Consider the following 16,459-nt stretch of genomic DNA (forward strand, 5'->3'; position numbering starts at 1 on the left):
AAGGCAAAAGAAAAAAAGAATGTTGTCTTCTCAAATTTACAAACAGCAAGTTTTTTACATCTGGTTTAAACAAAAAAGAGCTTCGAGGTCATTTAATGTTTGTAATGTTTCTATACACAATGTAAGGCCATATACACATATATACAGACTCTGCACAATCATTAGCTGTGAGGATTCAATTGTGTGTGTGTGTGTGTGTGTGTGTGTGTGTGTGTGCGTATATATATACACATACTGTCTTAAAGACTACAGATGTTTTTAAAAGATTTATGTTATTACTATTCATTATCAACTGTGAATAGGGCATATTACTAAAGTTAATACCCTTACACAGTTATTTGCAAAACGTTTAGAAAAAAATCATCATGTGGACCTAGGGGTTTGGATGTCACATAATACCTTTCTGGTCTTGCCTATGCCTATTTCTGACTATTTTTAATTTTTAAATGTTTATTTATTTTTGAGATATATATATATATAAAGAGAAGGCACACACTTGCATCAGTAAGGGAGGGGCAAAGCCAGAAGGAGACACAGAATCCAAAGCAGGCTCCAGGCTTCCTGCTGTCAGCACAGAGGCTGATGTGGGGCTCGAGCCCACAAACTGTGAGATCATGACCTGAGCCGAAGTCGGACGCCTAACTGACTGAGCCACCCAGGCGCCCCAACTTCTCTTAACCCTTATACAGCCTCTATTCCCTCCAAGGAGCCCTTCTTGCTATCCCCTGAATGTACCAAGTTCCTTCTCTAGGGAATATGTTGCTCCCGCCTCCCCCTTCTGCTCCCCACTGCTTGACAAGTGCTCCATAACTTTATTACCTGTTTTTCCCCCGGACCCTGTGCAGAATCTCCCAGGTACCCTTCCCCTGCGCCCTCCCACTACTCTGCTTCTCAGTGCTTCCCTAGACTGTTAAGGTCAACAGGGGATACACCATCACTGTATCCTCATCCCCTGTCCTGGTACAGGACATGGGACCCACATTCCTAGCTGACTTGTGGGATGGATGGAAGAATTCACAACTATCGTCGAAGGGGCACGTTGTTCTTCAGACAAACGGGGATTCCGTCACACCAGCTCTGGCCCTGGGAGCAGAAGGGACAGGTGTACAAGCACCTTATTCTCTCATCTCTTCATTAGAGCAGAGTACAGTCGAGAGCCCGGCGACAAAACTAGTTCTAAACCTGTTGTCGCAAGGTCTGAATTAGACCTCATCATTTCATCAGAAATGATCGCTGATAAATGTCTTCCAAAGTAAAACAAGGCTTCGGTAGGGGCAGATCTGTATGTAACATTGCTGAGAAGCAGTTTTGAGCCGGAATGGGTTTGGAGCCATTTCTCCATTATTTTTAAGGGACCAAAGCCCTCAATAACATCTCTCAGAAGTGTGAGTGCTGAGTGGCTCAGACTCAATACAGCATTCAGATTTCTTTTTCTATGGAGCTTCTATGGGAAAACCAGAACCAGATGGTTCTATAAAGGTAAGAGAGTTCCAAAGAACCTTATTCTTCTAAGCATATGTACACTAGGATTTATTATGACTCTGGTATTTTTAATTTTTTAATATATTTATTTTTTAGACAGAGACAGAGAGTGAGCAGAGGAGGGGCAGACAAAGAGGGAGGCAGAATCAGAAGCAGGCTCCAGGCGCTGAGCTGTCAGCACAGAACCTGATGTGGGGCTTGATCCCATGAATTGTGAGATCATGACCTAAGCTGAAGTCAGATGCTTAGCTGACTAAGCCACCCAGGCGCCCCATGTCCCTAGTATTTTGAAAGCCAAATGACACATAACTGAATTCTCTGGATAAAATATTTCTTCCTAAATGTTCCTAGCTCACCACAGATTTCAGAACAAGCATCTGTGAATTGATGATATGTGAAATTTAAACCTAAGAGAAACAGATGATTTTTATTTAGTATTTTAATAGTGCACATTAGCAGCTAGTGCCAGACATTGTTCCAGAAATTTCCACCTCTGGAGGACTTGGGCTCACCATGGGGTGAGTAGTGTTTCTTTAAGAAGTTTCCATCTGACAGTTTCTGAATGGTCAGCATCTGCTTTAATAATTGAGCTTGACTTAAAATGTTTAAAAGCAGACACGAGTCCTTTAAAATTGAATCCAAAGAAGGAGCAATCAAGCTATTGACTTCTGTGAAAAGAAACAGAAAGAAAACAAACCAGGTACAGAATAAAGGAAAACATCCCCTCACTGAGACTTCTTAAAGTAATGATTTGAAGATTTCTCTCCCTTCCCTTCTTGGTGAGACAGACTCCCTGGATAACACATTCTAACACATCTAGGTTACCTGGCAAGGAACACTGTCTTTTCTGGTTCAAGGTCAGTAATCACACTTATCCTGAAGGTACACACAGAATACTTTGGGTGGGATGTCACACAGTTCTGGAAGGGGGATACTTTTACCAAAATAATTGGTGAAGTAAAAAAAAGAAGACCTTTGGGGCTCTCTGTTTTATCTTTTTTATTATTTTTACTGCCACTGAGAACAAATGGGAACACTGTGTCATATGGAAGGAAAAAAGTTAACAACAACAACAACAACAAAACTACAGGAAATCATACATATTTAACTCATTTCTTGTGGTCTTGGGTAGTTGTGCTCCATGTTAGTGTCCCAGAAGTAGAGAGAAGGAATCAATCCTGCCACCAACGCCCGGTAGCTATCAGGACAAGTCACAGCCGCAGATGCATGATGCTCTCAGGGTGGGGCACACACACTTACTTAGCGTCACTTCTTCTGCCCCTCACGTGAGCACGAGGGATAATAAAAGTTACCACGCCAGGAGTTACGGACCCAGTAGCTGAGCTCCTGCCTCGCTCATTACCCAGGTTGGTGGCAGGTTATTTCTGTGGGGTTGAGGCCTTGTATGTGGGGGGCCGGGGAAAGGGAGTTGTGAGATGAGTATTATTGTTAATGTCGGAAAACCTAATTAAAAACAAAATCTCCTCCCAACCTACACAAAAACCCTCTTCATAAAGGTCATCGAAAGAAAAGCTTTATTACTGAATTAGTGTTAACCAGAATGTGATGAACATCACAGGTAATCTACTAAGAGGTTGCAAAGAAAACACAATCAGTGACATATTTGTCTTCACCATAAACAATATCTAGCCCTCAAGCGGACAGTACTGTTTGTCACACATAATTCATTCTAAATATACTTGGAAATGGGGGCAGCCGTCCATGTCAGTTAACTCTAGAGGAAAAAAAAATTTATTCATTTCCTTCTGATAGGAGGCAGTTTTGCCACTTGAGGTGAGGTGTTCACTGATTTGGTTTCTACCCCAGCTCTGAAACCCGGAGGTAGGGCCATCTCTTCCTAGATGATGGCATCCAAGAGATGGCTCCCAGGTCCTTAAGAAAGACAGTCCAGCATCAGAAAGCTGGTAAGAAACTAACTTAGCTTCTAAAAAGATTTACATACTTTCCAAGAGACAGAGGAAGGACTTTTTTATATGTAATATACTTAATATACAATTTGCTCTTGTAGAAGTTTCAAAAATAGTGTATAATTAATTTGTTCCAGAGTCTAAAAATAACTATAATGGGCAGTACCAGAGTTAAGTAGGAACCCCAAGGGTCTCCTGCCATTATCTGTTGGGGCCATTCTTTGGACCAGCCATTTGTATATGACCAATAGAAAAATAATACTATATAAAAAGAACACTTACACCATTCTTCTGTTAGGCAACTACAAAGCTACCTGTAATTCAAGCTTGCAGCCATGCAATTGAATATAGGATTAGGGTAAGGGTTTAAGTTCAGGTTAGGGGTTAAGGGGTGGGGGTAGGGGGGACGGTAAGGGTTTGGGTTAGGATTACATAAACTTCCAAGTTTAGATGATCCATGAAAGTGTCTGAATAACAGAGAGTTCAGTAAGTTCTATGCCTACTCTTCCATTTTTTATTGTGAATACTTATTCCCTCCTGGCCTTTTGAAATGAAGGACTGGAAAGTTTGATTAATTATTCAGAAATGCAGAAATGCCCTTTGCCTGTTATCTTTATGAAATGCAAATTACAGATTCAGAAAAACTAAATGGTGACTGGACATAAAGTCTGGAACAATGATTACTGCTAATGGAGAGACCTTAAAAGTCAGGACATCCAGGAAGAAAGAGGATGGGGAGGGCTTTTTCTTTTACAATTAAACTTTCTCAATGCTAAGCTGCTTATGCAACTTTGGTTTTGGTCTTCATTTGAAGGAATAATTTCTTAATCAATAGCACTTGCATGAAAGCAGCTTTGAGCTTTCGGAAGAGAACAGAACGGTTTCAAAGCAGGGCCTGCTGCTCAGAAATACAATATTGCCTCATTAAAGTGAGAATCTCCAGCTAGGCAAGGGTGACAGCCAAGGTCAAAGAGAAGAGTCAGCATTCATTAAGATTTTCTCACTAAATACCCATTTTTAAATCATACTTTAAAAATCTTATCTAAATTGTAAGCCTATGATCATCTACTCTTTAAAAGCTAAAGGTTTACTTTATCTTGTTCGGGTCTGAAGGAGGTAGATGCCAATACTTTTTGTTCTCTCCCAAAGGTGGGGTGGATTTAGGCTTTCAGAACAGTAGGAGGTCTTGAGGTTACAGAAGGTCTGGGTAGAAATCTATAGAGTTCAATTTATATGTCCTAACAAAGTTTGTTTTTTCATTTTACATCTCAGTATAGGTAATAAAATTTCCTGGAATAGAATTCATGTACTATAACTTTTGTACTCCTTACACTTCCACAAGCATATGTTTAACAGTCTATAACAAAAGATTTTTTTTCCAGAATTAAAGTGTATTTTAAAATAAAATTCTTATGTGTTCACTTCTGTATCAGTACAGATTAATTCGCCTTGCCAAAACAAAACATTTCCATGCCTATGTACCAGAGTAAGTAATGATCAGAGTAGATACTCTGTACTAAATACCACCATCTGGTAATTCCAGTAAAGACTACACAAACACCACTTTCCTCCAAAATACTTTGAAAAAAATCATGATTACTTGTCAAAAACATACAAAATGCTTAAAAATGCGTCTGTTCCCTCAATGCAATAAAAAAGTTTGTGTTGAGTTGGATTTTGCTTCCCAGGAACTTAAGACAGAGTCTATCATTTTATGCCTTAAGGCTTTGTGAAAGTAAATAAATGTTTTCAAATGTCTTTGCCAACAGAAGATAGAATGGTGCCTGGCATGAAGTAACTGTTTAATTAAAGTACAGGAATGCCTGAGCAAGTAATGGTTTTATGGGAGGTCTTTGCGAAGGGCGTGTGCAGAAAATGGTAGCATCTCAACTGTTAGCTGTACAGTTATCAGTGTTCTCAGCTGCAATACAAAATGCAGATCCAATAAATATTGAATAAATGCCAGTCTCCAATGCCGAGAGGTTTAGTATGTATTATTCAACTTTTCTAGTCTTCCTTCTGGCTATTGTGTTACTCATTAGCCTTTCTTCCTACTGAAGAGTAGTAAAGGAGAAAAAATAAAAAATCTAATGATTGTTTTCTTCCCTTAGGGCTTTGGTAAAGTGTTTTTTCAGTCATTGTACCCATAGAATAGAACACAAAGGAAGGTTTCTTTTCTCCTCTCAGGTCACTTTCTGTATTTGCAATTTTGCTTTTTATTAATTGCCATAATAGGTAATACATTTAGATGGACAAAATTGGTAAGGTTTATGGGATGCAGTGAATAATTACCTTTCTTCTCCTATCTCCCAGTCTTGACATTCTTCTCCATGAAGAAAACCTATGGTACTAGTTTCTCACCTACCTTTCCAAGATGTCCTCACATGGTTTTTGGAAGAAGGTGGGTGTGATTGAGTGACTATTGAGTCAGTGAGTGGAGCAGCGTCACTCTCAGGGAAAGCTAGCCTTTGGATCCGTGGTGCTAGAAAAAAGCCTGAGGGTTTATTTCAAAAATAAGAATGCTGAGACCTACAGAATTGAAAAAAACACCACTGTCCAGCGCCCCAAAGGGGTGAGCATTTATAAGCCAGCATAGGAATATAGGTCACATGAATCCGAGCGTGAGAGGCTCTCTCTTACCATTACATGAAACTGAATTAAGTTGTCTTAAATTGATCAATATCTTAAACTTAATCACTATCAACACCTCTATTATTTGCCATTACTGTGAGTTATCAAGGCCAATTAGGTAAAGGAAGTGGAATTAAGTCTTTATTATCAATGTAGCAATTTACTGGATAAGAAGATTCTATGACAGCACATGTATCTACTTACCCATGCGAAATAAACATAATGTATGCTCACACATCTCTGTGAAGTCAGCAAAGAGAAGAAGCCAAACCTGCTATTTTAACTTTAGATAAAAGAAGACACTGCTGTTTATGGGGTTGGCCAGTTCTATGTCTACGTGTCCACGTCAAATGATAGTAATAATGGTCATGATGATTAAAAAAAAATGGGGGTGTGGGGCTGGGTGGCTCAGTCAGTTGAGCATCCGACTTTGGCTCAGGTCATGATTTCACAGTTAGTGAGTTTGAGCCCCGTGTCAGGTTCTGTGCTGACAGCTAGCTCAGAGCCCGGAGCCTGTTTCGGATTCTGTATCTCCCTCTCTCTGTCCCTCCCCTGCTCACGCTGTCTCTCTCTCTCAAAAATTAAAAAAAAATTATAAAAAATATCCTCCCCAAAAGCAAACATCTATAAGAAAGAAATCTTAAAAAGAAAAACCACTTTTCTTTTAGGATAAAAACAACCAGTGTTGTCACAAAACTTCGTAAGACTGTAACTAATAAAAGAAATTTGAAGAAAATTATGAAGAAAAATCTCAGCTCAGCAGGCAATCCACAAGAAAACAAAATGCTGATATTTTATCCCTGGATGTGCTTTCCTGGAGCACCAACACCACAAGACTGAGTGCCTGGGAAGGATGCCTTTTCCTCCACCGCATGTTCCGTAGAAAGCCCTGGAAAGCTGTGTTTTCCCAGGCATCCTTCCTGCTCCCACACCGCTCTTTCTAGGGCATCCTCAATACAATAATTCTTCGAGGCAGTTTCCATCCATCTATGCTAAGAGTGGTGGAGATAAGTACTGATTTTTCCAAAACAATGTCCTCCTGAACCATAACTTTCCTAAGCATGTCTGCTTCGCATCATTCTAGAATACATCCATAAGAGGTGTACCAACCATTCCTAAAATCCATGGAGCAGGCATGACCACCGCAAGAAAAAAAGCCAAAGGAAAGAGATGGCTTTGGTCACTGCTGTGTGGCCAGAGTCCTGCCTAATGAGGAGAGGAAATAGCCAAATCTCCAGGTTTCCATACTAGATGCATCATAGGGTGTTTGTGAGAAATAAGGGAGATAAGCCACAAAAATGGTTCAACAGAAAGCCTAGAATTTTAAGAAAACGTGTGTGTGAATGTGCATTTTCCTTCTGGCATTAGTTTCAGACTTGGAATGAAAAGGACCAGAGAGTGTTCCAATCATGCCTCAGACAGGAGGACAATGTGCTCCAAGAAGGCATGGCAGCGCACAATCATCAGGCAGTGGTCACAGCATGGGAATTGGTGGCCCATTTAAAGAGAACTGTGTGCAATCACCAGGCGCATCAAAAATGACAGAGAAACAGAGGATACAGTAGTAGTATATGCAGGGCTCAAAGGTCTCTGTAATTATGAATATCATCCTATGCTAGGATGCAAACGGCACAGTGTATCTCTATAATGTTCTGCCTTAAAGTTTTGACAAGTCTCACCCTCTTACTCTAATCTTTGCTCCAACGGCATTGACTCAGAGAACTCAGAAATCTCTCCCGACAATCCTATTTAAGATGAACTCCAGCCTCTCTCTCTCATCCATTTTTATATTATACACAAAACTTGTCTGCTCATTAACACGCTTTTCTCTCTAAAATGTAAATTTCAGGAAGATGGGGACTTTGGGTTTTATTCTCTCCTCTATTTCCACCGCAGGTGCTGTGGCAGGCAGCATCTGCATGGGTGTGTCTGCTTCTTGAGTGAAGGAAGGGATGGATAGAGCAAAAAAAAATGTCACAATTACCAGTGCAGACCCTGAAAATAACCTAGGCTTATTTCCTATCCCTGCCATTTACTGTTATAGAACCCAGGACAGAGGGTAAGATCAGTGTCAATCTCAAAGAGTTGCTTTGGGAAGGAAGTTAATCCATGAAATGCCATTAGCACAGTGCCTGGTACATGGGACACGTTCAGCAAGTGATAGTCGCTATGTCATAGGCAAGAACCAGGCCAAATGACCATGTCCACATCAGTCTCCGGCAGGGCTGGTTGAATCACTAAAACCAACCCATTCTCAACACTGTGCACTCTGTCGTGAGAATCCCAGTCTCTGCAGCACGTAGCGTGATTGTTGTCAAGGCCAAAGACAGAGCGTGACCCTTGGCCAGCCTGTCCTGGTTGGTGGTCAGTCCCAGGAACATACTGGGCCCATATTCTGTGATATTTACAATTTTCTGTATATGTAATTGTATAAATTATTAAGAAGCAGTTTATTACATATTTGATGTGTAGGTCACGGATTTTCCAGCTAACCCTGTTGTTATATTAATGAAGACGCACACATCATCACAGGAAAGCAGGATCAGGTAGCAGGAAGTCTCCTTCGCTGCTAAAAAATCTGTGCCCTAGATCAAATACACTTTTAATGCTTTGCTGGGTAGATTAGCCGGGTATGTGCAAAATTCTACCAGTTAACAGACCATCCCTATTTCAGTGGCTCAAAAGAATTCTTCATTCTCATGTCCATGGACCCACGAGCTGTTTCCACCTTGGCCACGGAAGACTGGACTTCAGGGCTTGGTTCTAAGATCCAGGCTGAGAGAAGGTTCAACTTCACTGCACATACCTCTGATCTTCCTCGGACCGGATTCTGTCCTGGCCTCTGGTCTGTGACACAGCTCTCATTGTGGGGTCCAGGCTGAAGGGGCAACGGCCGCCTGGGGTGGGTGTACTCTCCTTGTGGCAGATCATGGAACCCAACATGGTGAGGTCGACCCCACAAGTATAATCCGACCTCCACTGCTTCAGAGCCACTGCCAGAGTGAGCCATATGGCCAAGTCCAAAGTCAGGGAGTGTGGGAGTGCACTTGACCTATTGCGAGGCCGTTCTCCAGAGTGAAGAAGTGGGACCAAGAATTCAGTCTACCCCACTAAACTTTTTCCATAATTCTTTTTCCATAAGTAAGTTTCCTGTCATGACCACTCCGATTTTCTTTGGCAAAAGGAAAAATGTGAGCCTAAACTTCAGAAGAGAAGGGGGACGAGTGAACAAATGTTAAATGCAGTGTTTCCCTGACGGCCAGTCGGTATCACTGATGTTCTCCGAGGATAAAGTTCTGGACTCAAAGTACAGAGATAAATAGGTATATATATACACACACACAATTGAACACACACACACATATACACACACATATATACACACACATACACACACATATATACACATATACACACATACATATATACACACATAGATATATACACACACATACACATATATACACACACATACATAGATATATACACACACAGATAGATACATACACACACATAGATATAGATATGCACACATAGATATATACACACACATGCACCATACATATACATATATCATATATATTATATATACCATATATATTATATATACACCACATATATTTTATATCTATACATAACATATATATTAATATGACTTGATTAATAATGAATGAATATTCATAAACACACTTGAAACTTTAAAAAATTGACAACTAGATTACAGAAAATTTCAGAGAAGTGGTATTATATACACTAAATTCTATAAAAGTTTTTAAATTAAATCAGAGGTTAATAACATAAATACACAACACTATCTCATATATGTAGACACTAAAATATACACTTCTAAATATTTCCTGATTCCAGGAAAAAATACTAATGCAAACTTAATTAACTCAACAGAAATAAAAATCAAAACTGGTGGAAAACACTAAAATGAACACTTAGAGGCAACTGTATAGTTTAAAATATTCCTGCTAGGAAAGAAAAGGCTGATAATGAGTGTAAGTCGTTAAGTTAGATAAAAAAACAGAAGAATAAGTCCAAAGAAAAGGGGAGATAATGAGGATATGAGCAAATAGCGATGGAACAGGAAACAAAGACACCACAGAGAGGACCAACGAAACCCAAAGACGTTTCTTTAAAAAAGACTAAGGAAGTGAACAAACTAGTGCAGACTAATTAGGAAACAGACAGCAAAAAGAAGCCCAAATAAATAATATTAAAAAGGAAACATTTAATACAAAAGGAACACCATTTATATATAAAAGAGGAATTAAAAAGTGGATTAGGCTGTGAGCTGTCGTATAACTGTAAATGAGAAACTGTAAACTAAGTGGATTTTTAATCTAATTACAGCAGCTATTACTGCTCTGGGGGATCCCAAGACCCCCCTCAGGTCTGATAGTTTGCCACAAGGACCCACAGGACTCAGCATGTGGCCGTACTCCCGGGGAGGGTCTATTTCAGCAGACTCAGCAGAGGGAAAAGGAATGTGGGGTGAAGTCAGGAGGCAACCGGGCACAAGCTTCCAAGAGTCCGCTCCCAGTGGAGCCATACAGAACACAGTTCATTCCTAGAGGAATGAACCGTGACAACCTGAGTAAGTGCTGTCCGCCAGACAGGCTCAGGAGAGACCCGGTGCCCAAGGTGTGCAAAGACCGCTTGTCACGTAAGCACTCTGACCGCCGTGATCAAAATTCCTGACTCCCAGAAGGAAAGCAAGTGTGCAACTTGAACAGCTGAGGCACAATGAGCCACTCCAAACCGTGTGTGGGGTGATGGAAACCTTCCCCAAGTCCATGTCTCCAAACACCAGCCAATGATCAGTCCTGCAAGCAAGCCTTTGGCAGGATAGCAACCTCAGGACTGCGATGGACACTTTCCGCACAGTTACATACCAAAATTCACTTACAAGACACGGAAAGCCTAAGTGGCTATGTAATCATTAAAAAAAACCATAAAAACTAGATCCGTGGTTCCAAGTATTCCCATAAATAAAATAATATCAGGCAGAGATAATTTGATAGTGAGTTCTACCAAAATTTCAAAGAATAGATCATTCAAATAGCATATGAATGCTTCCAAAAATTTAAATAATTTGCACACCCCAAATCAGCTCATATACTAGGCAATAAACTTGAGAATAGGCAAGAACAGCATAAGAAAAAAAAATACAGGCCATTCTTGAATGGCGATATAAACATTCAATAGAAAACTTATCAAAAGTCCTAGAATCTGTTACAAAAATAAAAAATAAAAAATAAAAAATAAAAAAACATAAGAACCAAATGGAATATTTTACTTGGAATGCAAATTTATAACTAGAAATATCTATAAATGTCCTTCTCACGTGCACTGCTTAAAAGGAGAAAAAAACATGTTAATTTCAACAGATTAAAAAATGGTATTTGATACCTATTTATAACATGTTAAAATATATAATTTTACAAATTGAGGAATTGATTAGAATCTACTTACCTAATAAAATGTATCAAGTATTTATTGAAAACATCATTCTTCATGGTATAACATTAGAAACATTTCAAATAAGAAATAAGGTATGCAGGGGCACCTGGGTAAGTGTCCCCCTTCAGCTCAGGTCACTATCTCACGGCTCAGGGGTTCAAGCCCCATGCTGGACTCTGTTCTAACAGGGAGAAGCCTGCTTGGGAGTCTCTCTCTTTGCCCTTCACCGACTCATGCTCTCTCTCTCTCTCAAAATAAACAAATAAACTTCAAAAAAAAGGAAATAAGATATGCATACTTACCATTACCATTCATATTCATTATCATACTGGAGCTATCCACAATTCTCTAAGATTACAAACAAAAATTAAAGAAATGTAATGTATATGAATATTGGTAAGTAAGAAATATAATGCATATTTACATACCATATTTTTCTATGGTTTAAGCCTAAATGATCTATAGATTAAGTATTAGAATTGATGAGCAAATTTGCTAGATATACAAAATTAATTCAGAAAAGTCAACCATATTTATAGATACTAATAATTATGGTTTAGAAAATATAACTTTTCAAAAGACACAATTTAAAAAAATGGAAGAGATTTTAAATCTAAAAATAAATTAACATAAGATGTGTAAAACGTATATGAAGAAAATATAAAACTTTATTTGGAGACAATAAAGTCCTGTATAAGGGGAGAGTTATAACCGGTTCAAGGACACAAAGCTATAAAATGATAAAGATTCAATTCTCCAAAAATTGATTTGTTGATTCATATAATAACAATCAAAATCCCAAAAGTGTTTTTTGAGAAACTTGACAAGATAATTCAAAATTGCGTATTGAATTCAAAGACCCAAAAATAGCTCATACTCTTTTAAAAAAAAGTAAAGTTTTCCTATCATAACACTGAAAAGATACTTAAATTTGGATGCATTACCACCTTGGAATACATACAGCAGTAAAAACGAATTAAATAACTATAACAGGTAACAGCGTGGAAGAATCTTGTGTCAAGGAACATGAACTTGCAGGGAAGTCTGTGTGAGGAGTCCTTTCTCGGAAAGCATCCAAGCCTGCTGCAGGATGACGGAGCCCAAGTAGGGTGAGGAGAGTGTCCTTGACAGTAGTTTGGCTTGGTGTGTCAAAGCCTTAGGTGAGCCAAGAGGTCCACACAAGGAAGGGGTCAGCCTAATGAGAAGTGTGAAAGGCTGAGTAGATAGGGGAATGTTCAAGCACACATCAGCTGACTTGAGACAGTAGGCCCCAAGGGGGTGAGGATGAGTTTGATATATCAAAGCCTGACCATCATTAGAAGGGATGTTGACCTTGGACCTTGGGATGTTGACAGCCCAATAGCAGATTCTGGTTTAGACTATCAGTATGCTCTGCTAAACGAAACTGGGGCTCCCTGGAGAAATGGCTAGGACCTAGGCAGGGGTAGGGAACCAGTATAAGATGAGTTTACGACACCCCAAGTCAAAAAGGAAAGAAAGGCCGAAGGAATGATGGTGATATATGCATAGTTTCAGAGAACTTCACCACAAAGTACTCATTACAAAGGAGAAAAAAAAGTAACTTTACAGTGGAGAAGCCTGATTACTTGATCTCCATCCTAATCAAGTGATCAAAGTCAACATAATTATTACTGGAACAAATTGAAATTTCTGGTGACCTGATCAAATACAGGGAGGATACAGTAATCATCTTGTGACATTTCTGTCAAGGATTCATAACTCAAACTTAACCTCGAGGAAATGTCCAACTGAAATTGAAGCAGGGTCTACAAAATAACTGCTCGGCAATCCTCAAAACTGTTGCCAGGAAAGTCAAGGAAAGACTCTGGAAACATTTCAGACCAAGAGAGACTAAAGAGCCATGACTATTGAGGGCAGGGTAAGTTTCTGAACTGATTCCTTTCTGGAGAGTGGTCATTACTGGAACCATTTATAAAGATTGGATGGAGATTCAGCATTAGAAGGTAGTAATGCATCAACATTAAGTTCATGATTTGATGGCTGCATTGCAGGGAGGCAGGAGAATGTTCTAGTTTGTAGGAAATACACAGGGATGGGGAAGCAGGTTGGTAACATTCTCAAACGATTCAGAAGAAAGTTCTTTGAACTGTACCTGCAATTTTTCTGTAAATGTTAAATGCCTTCGAAATAAGAAAGAGAAATGAAAGAAGGTAATGATAAACATAATTCTCAGGTTACTTGTTTCCTCTGAGGATGAAGGAAGGGCATGATATATTAACCTCAAACCAGTGAAATACCTAACATTTTTACCTGTTCTTAAGGTGGATAGTGACTTCATGGGTGCTTATTTTATTATGTACCATAATTTACATATATTTTGCATTCCATATTTTGCACATATAAAATATTATGTATTATAATGGTTTTGAAACCTTATGTTTTAAAGACCATAGTATTGGGAGCATAGCAGACCTAACTTTGAAGCCTGCCTGACTGTGTCGTTTACTATCCACATGAACTTGTTCAAGACTCTTAAGCTTTCTGAGCTTAAGATTTCTCATCTGGAGAATAATAACCATTCTCAGAACTGCTGTAAAGATGTAGCAGACAGCATACATTGTCAGTGTCCTTTAGGCAAAACCTACTAGAAATATGCCTGTATATATACTGGTCCAATTTATTACTTCTTGTAATGAGACAGAATGCACATCATAGGGAGTTCCGGGGAGCGCTCAGTGAGAGGGTGTAAGAAAGGACTACTTAGAGGATTGGGGCTTTGTTGGGCCACTTGGTGGAGCATCTAAGGAAGTGGAATTTGCCCTAGACTGGATGGTGGCACAAAGCTGGGGTGATTCTATAATTGGGTATCTCCATAAACCTTATCTTATAGGAAGGATGAAATATAATAAGATAAAATAATAAAATCTATAAATGGCAGCGTCATTGGTGCCCCTTCAGTGAGTGGGAGCAGTGTTCGGTGCTTCATGGAGTATGGTGACCGTGTTGATACTCGGTGATTGTCCACACCCAGGGGAGAACAGAACAATCTAGACTTGGACATCAGACTAGCCTGTAACAACACTGAGGTCTAATTGTGAACTTCAGATCCGTTTCCGACATCAGGAGCTGTTTTTCTTTGTTTCCAGCATAAACAGCTGGCACAGTATTTTAACTCCTTCGATCAGGGGCATTGATGAACTGGGTAGACCAGACAAACATCAGCAGCTGCACCCCATTCTAGAATCTGGGCTGGGCCTTTTCCTTTTTGGCTTTGCCACTGATCACATGGATATGATCACGCTGATGCAATGCTAAGTATAGACTGGCCAGGCATAAACTCATCTACATTAATGTTGTCTTACTCTGACAAATTCTTTGAAAATATTTCCTATCCTACGAAAACCTATCAAATCCTCTAGCCATGAAAATCCACGGACGTCAAAGACAGTATTTGGATAGTGCTAGCATTAAGTAAATGCCAGATGAAAATCTGGAATTGATTTAACATCAGTATATATTCATAACAAGACTCTTATAAGCATTTGTGTTAATGTTCCTATTGACTGGGGACCTTACCATATTAGTTGAAGTAAATCAAACACATTTGTATTCTTTGCTTTTATGGTTCTGAGGTAATGAGCCAGTTTGAGGTGTACGTTCACATGCTCCAGAGTCCATGCTTTATACCACTGTGGCTCGCTGTCCCTCTGAAGTGCTGGGGATCATAAGTTTTCTGATCCAGACACCAGGAATTTCCCTGTAGATCATAAACACGTAGAAATGGGACCATATGATCATATCTAACAGTGTGTGTTCTTTTAGATTTAAAAAAGTTCTTGTATCAGGGTGCCTGGGTGGCTCAGTTAGTTAAGCATCTGACTCTTGATTTTGTCTCAGGTGACTCTCTCATGGTGCGTGAGATTGAGCCCCACATCAGGCTCTCTGTTGACAGTATGGAGCCTGCTTGTGACTCTCTCTGTCTCTGCTCCTCTCTCTCTCTCTCTTTCTCTCTCTCTCTCTCAAAACACATCAATAAATTTAAATTTTTTTAACTTCTTGTATCTATAGTTACATCTCCCTTTTCAATCATGCTTACTGTTCATTTGCTTCATGTCTTCATCAATCACTTCAAAGAACATAGACTTAGGTGTTTTTGATTAACCTATTTTTTTTCTACTCTCCTTGTGTAATTTTTCCTCATTATTTCCTTCCTTCCTACTTGCTGTATTTCATTATTCTTTTATCCATCTGTTTACTGACTTTCAGTGCCTTGAATTTGATTTCCTGTACTTGAGCCTGCTGTAGGTCAGGACCCCATTCTCCCATTGCATCCCTTTGAGAACCACAATAGCTGGGCTCTGTGCCCACAAATCTACAGAAACTGCTCTTCGGCCCCTGTGACTTGTAGGTTGTAAACTCCCACAGACACGTTCCCATGTGCCTCTTACTTCAGCTACCGACAGTGATGGACCCACAGCCCCTACATCCCTGGAAAGACTCCATTGTTCTCCAGCGTATCATGTCCTCCAATCCGACCCGCCATTCTCCTCAGGCACACTGGCTACTTCCTCCTCCCCCAAACCTCTTAACCAGAAAGCCAGCGTCTCTGCTCCCTACAGCACGTCACTTAACACCTCTTTCACCACACAAGAGTATAACCATGTAATAATGGGTCATAATCATGTCATAAGCATTATTTTTTTTCATTCATTTTGTTTAAAATAACAAAAAGGAAAGAAAGTTCCAATTTATAGTTTGTGTGCAAATTCAGAAAAATAGGTCATGTTTGAACTAAAACTTGTATTTTCCAGGGATGCCTGGGTGGCTCAGTCGAATAAGCCTCCAACTTCAGTTCAGGTCATGATCTCATTGTTTGTAGGTTTGAGCCCTGTGTTGGGCTCTGTGCTGACAGCTCAGAGCATGGAGCTTGGTTCGGATTCTGTGTCTCCCTGTCTCTCTCTCCAAAA

At 39.6% G+C, this 16,459-nt stretch overlaps 1 long non-coding RNA gene across 1 annotated transcript; it reads right to left on the minus strand.

Moving 5' to 3' along the window:
• Window positions 1-1,952: 1,952 nt before the first annotated feature.
• LOC115293938 lies at window positions 1,953-15,192 on the minus strand. Its single transcript, XR_003909685.1, has 3 exons — window positions 15,069-15,192; window positions 11,813-11,858; window positions 1,953-2,150 (listed from the first exon to the last, which is right to left on the minus strand). It is a non-coding gene; the product is annotated as an uncharacterized LOC115293938 (long non-coding RNA).
• Window positions 15,193-16,459: the final 1,267 nt, after the last annotated feature.

The sequence above is a fragment of the Suricata suricatta genome, chromosome 6 (genome assembly GCF_006229205.1).
Source record: "Suricata suricatta isolate VVHF042 chromosome 6, meerkat_22Aug2017_6uvM2_HiC, whole genome shotgun sequence".
NCBI classification, from domain to species: domain Eukaryota; kingdom Metazoa; phylum Chordata; class Mammalia; order Carnivora; family Herpestidae; genus Suricata; species Suricata suricatta.